This window comes from Belonocnema kinseyi, chromosome 3 (assembly GCF_010883055.1).
Source record: "Belonocnema kinseyi isolate 2016_QV_RU_SX_M_011 chromosome 3, B_treatae_v1, whole genome shotgun sequence".
NCBI classification, from domain to species: domain Eukaryota; kingdom Metazoa; phylum Arthropoda; class Insecta; order Hymenoptera; family Cynipidae; genus Belonocnema; species Belonocnema kinseyi.
The window spans coordinates 63,724,665-63,731,220 of NC_046659.1; the positions used below are offsets into that span (position 1 = coordinate 63,724,665).

General features: G+C 29.7%; 1 protein-coding gene across 1 annotated transcript in view; it reads left to right on the forward strand.

The window, feature by feature from the left end:
* The window catches only part of LOC117169855 (heat shock protein 67B1-like), a 32,478-nt gene that overhangs the window by 2,086 nt on the left and 23,836 nt on the right, over positions 1-6,556 (forward strand). The window lies entirely within an intron of this gene.

A 6,556-nucleotide genomic window follows, 5' to 3' on the forward strand; every position in this document is an offset into this window, starting at 1 on the left:
TTAATCATTCCCTTCAACTTTACATACATTTCTTTCAAGCTCTTCTTTATTATCATTCTCATTCACATTCAAACTCATTATTTCATCTTTTCAAAGTATCTCTTACTTCATTTAGCATTTATGTTAAGTTTGTAATATTTAAATAGGTAGCTCATGTTTTATCAAATAAACTATGTCATTTGAGAAAAATTCCTTTGTATTGATTTTCCTAACTTCCTCTCTTTTAATTTAAGATTTATAAATTTTTATAAAGTTTCAAAATTTCGGTTTATTTTTAAATGAACTTAGCTTACGTCATAAGAATATTTTTTCCTATTAGAAGTGCATACAGTTTACCGTTAATTAATTATCAATAATAATGTTAAGTGTCTTCGAAACACACAAGCCGTTTCGCAAAAAGAAGTTGGTTTGCAGAGACGCTTTTGCTTTTTCATAAAAAAAAAAAAATTTGTAAAGTTTAGAAGCACATAAGTGTGTAGGGTAGGGTGGGGCGAGATGAGCATAGCTGTTCTTTTCACGTCAATATTTTGAATCTGCTAATTCATTGCATAAAGCAATATATATATATATATTCTACAAAAATTTTTAATTAAAATTTTGCCAAGATAAGTAACTCTAAAAAAGTATATGCGGAATTAGAAACGAAAATAAAGAGCAAGTGCGCGTGGCTCATACCGCCTCTCATGCCTGCACTGTAAAAAATTTCGGCAATTTTTCCTACTAGGTCGTAGGAAATTTTTCCGAAACCATTCGGACGTATTGGGATTTCCTACAAAAAGTGGTAATATTTGTAAATTTTCGACAAATTTGCCGATTATTGGGAATAATTTCCGAAATGTTAGGAAATATATCAAAAGATCCGGAAATTACATGAATGTCTGAATTTATACGAACTTTTTCCAATAAATGGTAGGAAATTATTTCAGAAAAATGCAAATTTCTTCGCTCTTTTCGGAATTTTTTCCATCCATATTACTAAATGGACATTTCATACAAAATGGGCAATTTTCCCCAATGTTTGGCCAATTTTACCTGTACATTTTTGGAAATTATTCCACTGAAATGGAAATTTTTTTTCGGCATTTTTTCCATTTATATAAGGAAATATACTTTTCCTATAAATCTGGATATTTTCCCCAATTCTTGTCTAAATTTTCCCAAAGAAATTTGGAAATGAGTCCACCAATATGGAAGTTTTTCACTTTTTTCGGAATTCTTTCCATTGAAATTACAAAATTTAAATTTTCTACAAATTTAAAAAACTTTCTGAATGCTTGCCCAATTTTTCCTATATATTTTTGGAAATTATTCCGCCGAAATGGAAAGTTATTCTGTTCTTTCGGCATTTTTTCCATTTATATGAGGAAATTTAATTTTCCTATAAATCTGGAAATTTTCCCCAATTCTTGTCTAAATTTTCCTACCGAATTTTAGAAATTATTCCACCAATATGGAAGTTTTTCACTTTTTCCGGAATTTTTTCCATTCAAATTACAAGATTCACGTTTCCTACAAATTTGGAAATTTTTACGCATGCCTGGCCAATTTTTCCTATATATTTTTCGAAATTATTCCACCGAAATGGAAATTTATTCTTTTTTTTCAGAAATTTTTCCATTCAAATTATAAGATTACCATTTCCTACAAAGTTGGACATTTTTCCGAATGCCTCGCCAATTTTTCCTATATATTTTTAGAAATTATTCCACCGAAATGGAAATTTATTCTTTTTTTTTCGGCATTGAACGAAAAATTTAAAGTATTCAGGTTTAAAATGATGTAATCGTTTATCCTAACCTCTACCTACCGTAACTAACATTACGAAAAGTAATTAGAGTAATAAATAGAGTAAATAGAGAAAGAGTAATAGAGTAAATAATTGTATCACAGGAATAAATATAGCAATTTTTCGACTTGACCATGTACATTGTCTTAGTGAAAGATAAAGTCTGCAATACGTAAACTCACAAATACTAGACTGGTCTACTGCAATGACTGCATGAAACTGAATTTCATATATATTAAGGTATTAAACCGTTTTTTAAACGTCTGCCGTATTTTTAAACCACAATAATATTTTTTCTATTTTCATAGCATTTTACGAGTTTTAAAACAAACTTATTTAAGAAATACACCAGAAAAACAGTGGTCTCTCTTCTGGTTGACAGCAACTCATATTATTTTATCATACCTATGACAGTGCGGCTGTCATAGTTTTTCTGAGAATTTTTGTCGAGAAGATTAGTTTTTTATACGTTTACAGTATTATTAACACCCTGCACAATCTGACAATATAAAACATTGCATCTTAACCTACTGACTGCTACACTAAGAGGTTAGGTTAATGCACAGGAAGAGGTGGCTCATTCGGCCCCATATGCCCCTTTTTATTCAAATCAAAATTTCACCTATTTTGGTTTTACAATTAAATATAAGTCTGTTGAAAAGTTAAGTTCTAATAAATAAGCTATCTAAATAAACACTGGAAAAACATCTAATATGTGATTTTTCGTGATTCTTGAACCGTCTAAACAAATGCAAAATAGCAGAATACAAGTCTTAAAATTTTTACTTTCGTTTTTTTCCAGATTTGTTCAACATTAAGCGAAAAATGTTCAAAAAAGAAGTTTGATAATTTTTTTCCTGCTATTAATACAAAGAAAATTCACCTAAAGGGAAATAATAATATTCTTCTGATAATAAATTTGAAATTATTTGGGTTCAATTTTGAAATCTTTGAAATTTTAAAACAGACTCAAGTTAATTGGAAAGTAATATGTTTAAAATAAATGTGTTTGACGTTTTATTTTACTGTGTTTCCTTCAAAGGCGTGCACCAGGATCCACCCGGTAAGAAGAGAGGAAAGAAAAATTAATGTTTTCATACTTAAACGAAAGAGTGCATTATTATTATTTTTTTGAATGAACTAATTTTCCATCGGGAAAAGTGGCCAACGAAAGAATAGGTGTAGAATATAAGTATGGAAATTTCAATTTTTTTGTCTGCCATATAAAGTTGGAATAATTTTAATTATAATATTTTATATTGGTTAAGGAAGTTACAGATTTAATAATATAATAAATAATAAATTCATTTCATAATGTTGTTTGATGTAAACCAAATTTTTGACGATACTGCAAACTATTTCTATTAACATAATTTTTATATTTACAACTGAAATTGTTTGAATCTATTAAGCATCTTTAAAGTGAGATTCTCTTTTTTTCTATTCTTTCTTTTGCATTCTTTCAATTTTTAATTCCTCTCAATACGCTTTCCACTTTTCTAAGTCTTTTTTCTAAGTCCACTTTTCTAAATTTTAAAATGAATAGATTTTGCTTTTTTGTCTACTCTTCGGTGGAACTTTCGATGGAAGTAAACTCGCGTATTAATTGGAATTCAGATTCTGAATTTTTCTGAATTTTCGTCTTACCGGACAACCTCAAAATGGAAAATAATCTACAAAATCTACAAAATCTACAAAAAATCTATTAATATAAATTGCAATTTAAAATGGTAATATTCCCCTCGCCATGATAACATCACAGTATAGCGTCAGAGGTTTTCCATTTTTCCATGTATATCTGCATTACATTAGCAATGGAATAAATTAATACCTAAATACAGGAAAAGTGTACTTATCACTGGTGTTTCGTGCCTAGTTGTCAACATCTCTTTGAAATTATTCATATGTGTCCCAAAAGGCTCACAAAGAAAAAAGCGGTTAGAAATAGTGTAACGTAACACTTTGATATCGGTTATTTTTTGTTGTGAACATCACTTTAACGTTATTCACTTTTTATTTCTTTATAAAAAATAGTTTTAATCATTATTTTCCTAATGCAAGTAAGCGGCTGATAATTACACTAACCATTGTTTTTTTTGCATTTTTGTGTAAACAAAGACTGGAGTTTTTAATGCGCTATTTTTCCATCTATCTAAAATGTTATTATAAGAGTAGGATATCTCAGAAACTAATTTATTTCTATTTCCATAGCGGCCGCCGCTATGGTTCTGAAACCACGTTCTGAAAAAGTGGAGCCTACATTGCCGGCGCCGGCAAGATTTTTGGTTGCCAGCTGTTTTTGGCGAAGAGAAAAATACGAAATAAAAGCGTATTACGTATATAGTCATGGAAATACCTGAAAATATAATTCTGAAGATCAAAACTGATAAAAATCGTGTTTGTAAAAAGAAAAATCGAAGTACTCTATACTCGAAATGAGATAGGGTTCTGTTCATATTCTAGGAGTGTTATGAAAAACGAGTGGGACTGCTGAATAGATGTGAGGTTTTGAATGAGGGTGTGGTGTCACCAAATGCAAATTCTCTCCAAACAGTGGTATTCGATTAAATTACGAGAATTATGTACAATAAAATATATAACACATTATTTGTGACTAATCACAGGAATACATTCTACAAGAGTCAGGGGCCAACATTATTCATGTGAACAATCACAGCGGTGTCTTCCCGCCCCCACGTGGCGTTGAAAAAGGGGTAGGGGTGCGACCAAATATATTTCTGTGACCAGTCACAGGGTTGCATTTCCGCCCCCACGAGACGTCCATAGTAATTTTTGAGTCGCAAATCTACGATAAAGTGTAATTTATACATAGAACGTTTCGTTAAAAGCGTCAAAGGCCAAAAACTATCAAAATAACTCCTCAATTACATGGCCTTACTCTAAAATACGTCAAAGTCTCTTTTGTATACTTCAAATATGCTTTTTGCTGGTACATATAGTCATATGGTGTATATAAAGTTCGTAAATAGAAAACGTAATTTTCTTAAGTTTAATACTGAAAATTAAATTTGCAGGTTTTTTCATGTCCAAGTTTGTAATCAGCGCTTCAACGTACATCAGTATACGATTTAAAAAAAATATATAAAAAAAAGAAAAAAAGCCGGCAACATGCACTTTTGCCGGCACCGGCAACTAACAATGTTGCCGGCGCCGGCAGGCTAGCCATTACGTTCTGAAAATCTTTTAAATTCCTTCACACCCTGGAAATCCTGGAATATTTTGAATTTCTTAAAATATTTAAATTCTATAAATCACCTAAATTCCTTGAATATTCTAAATTCCTAACATTTCTTGAGTTGTCTGAAAATATTGAGAATTCTATGAATTGTCTAAAATCCTCAAATATTTTGAACTCCTTAAATTCTCTGAACATTAATCCTCTGCATTCCTTAAATTTTCAAGGAATTCAGATCACTGAGAAAAAACCAGGGATTTCAAGATAATGCAAAGAATTTGGGTAATTTAAACGAATTCAGAGGAATGAAACATTTAAAATTACTAAATTAAGGAAAATATACTAGTAATCGTCACCTTAAACCACAGTGGAAATTAAAAATGCTTGTAAGTGCATTTAAAACATCATTCTTATTTTCATAAAGGGCTTAATCGATTAAAGCAGATTCAGAAAAACTCAATTTTGATCATTTAACACGATATTTACTGGGGTCAATTTTTATTCACGATTAAAATTCAAATTATTCAAATGCGTTAGTTATCGTCAGGCACGTAAGCAAGTATTCTCGGCCATCTGACCATAACTAATATATTTGAAATTTTACCATTTTACTATTATTAAAAAATTGAAATTCTCCACAACTGAAAAATTCCGAGTAAGCATGAAAAACTGAATGTGTTTCAGGTACTTTTACACTTTTATTACCATATTGTAATTTACAGATTCAATCCAAATATATTAAAATGAATAATATTTTTATAATACTAATATCTGTGTGATCCTTAATGTACAATACATTGTAAAAATAAATTGATTAAACGGTACTTATCTGTTTCTTTCATAGCGACTCTATTTCCTTTATGATTTTAGTTTGTTAAATAAGATGTCTCAGTTCAAGTCGTTGAATTTCGAACCAATATTATATATAATATATAAATTATTATAAAAAATAATTGTTTGAGAGAATTATCTTACATATTTTTAGCAACATAGGAGAAAATTGCAAAAGCCTTTTGGAATATCCGAAACGTCAAAACAAAATTCATGTATGCCATTTTTATTGAATGAAATTAAAAGATTGTTAATATTAAAAGATTGTTTAAATTTATTATTCAAAATTGTTTTAACTTTTCGCTATAAAAACGTAAATTTCTTTATAATTTTTCAATTTCAATATTTTAATTTGTAGAATCTACGATATTTCTAGGTTATGTTGCACATAATATACTTTACAGTTTTACACACGTTAGAACAATTTGTTAAACAATACTCCATAATAATGCGTATCTAAAAATTTTATTATACCAATTTTTTGAAAATAAATAACAGTTATATCAAGTAAACACAATGAACATTAATATCGGCAGATCAAACGGAGCAAATCAGCAAACTGTCGTCTGTAAAAATCGTCAAAATAACATCAGTGCATGCAATGCAACGCGCAGCTTGTTTGCGCGGTTTATTGTGGTAGGCACGAGTGTAGGCCAGGTTCGAGGGGTTCGAGTCAATTCTAGGTCAGCTTTCACGTTAGGAAAAATTCCAAGATTTTATTAATTTTAGCACCTTATAATAAT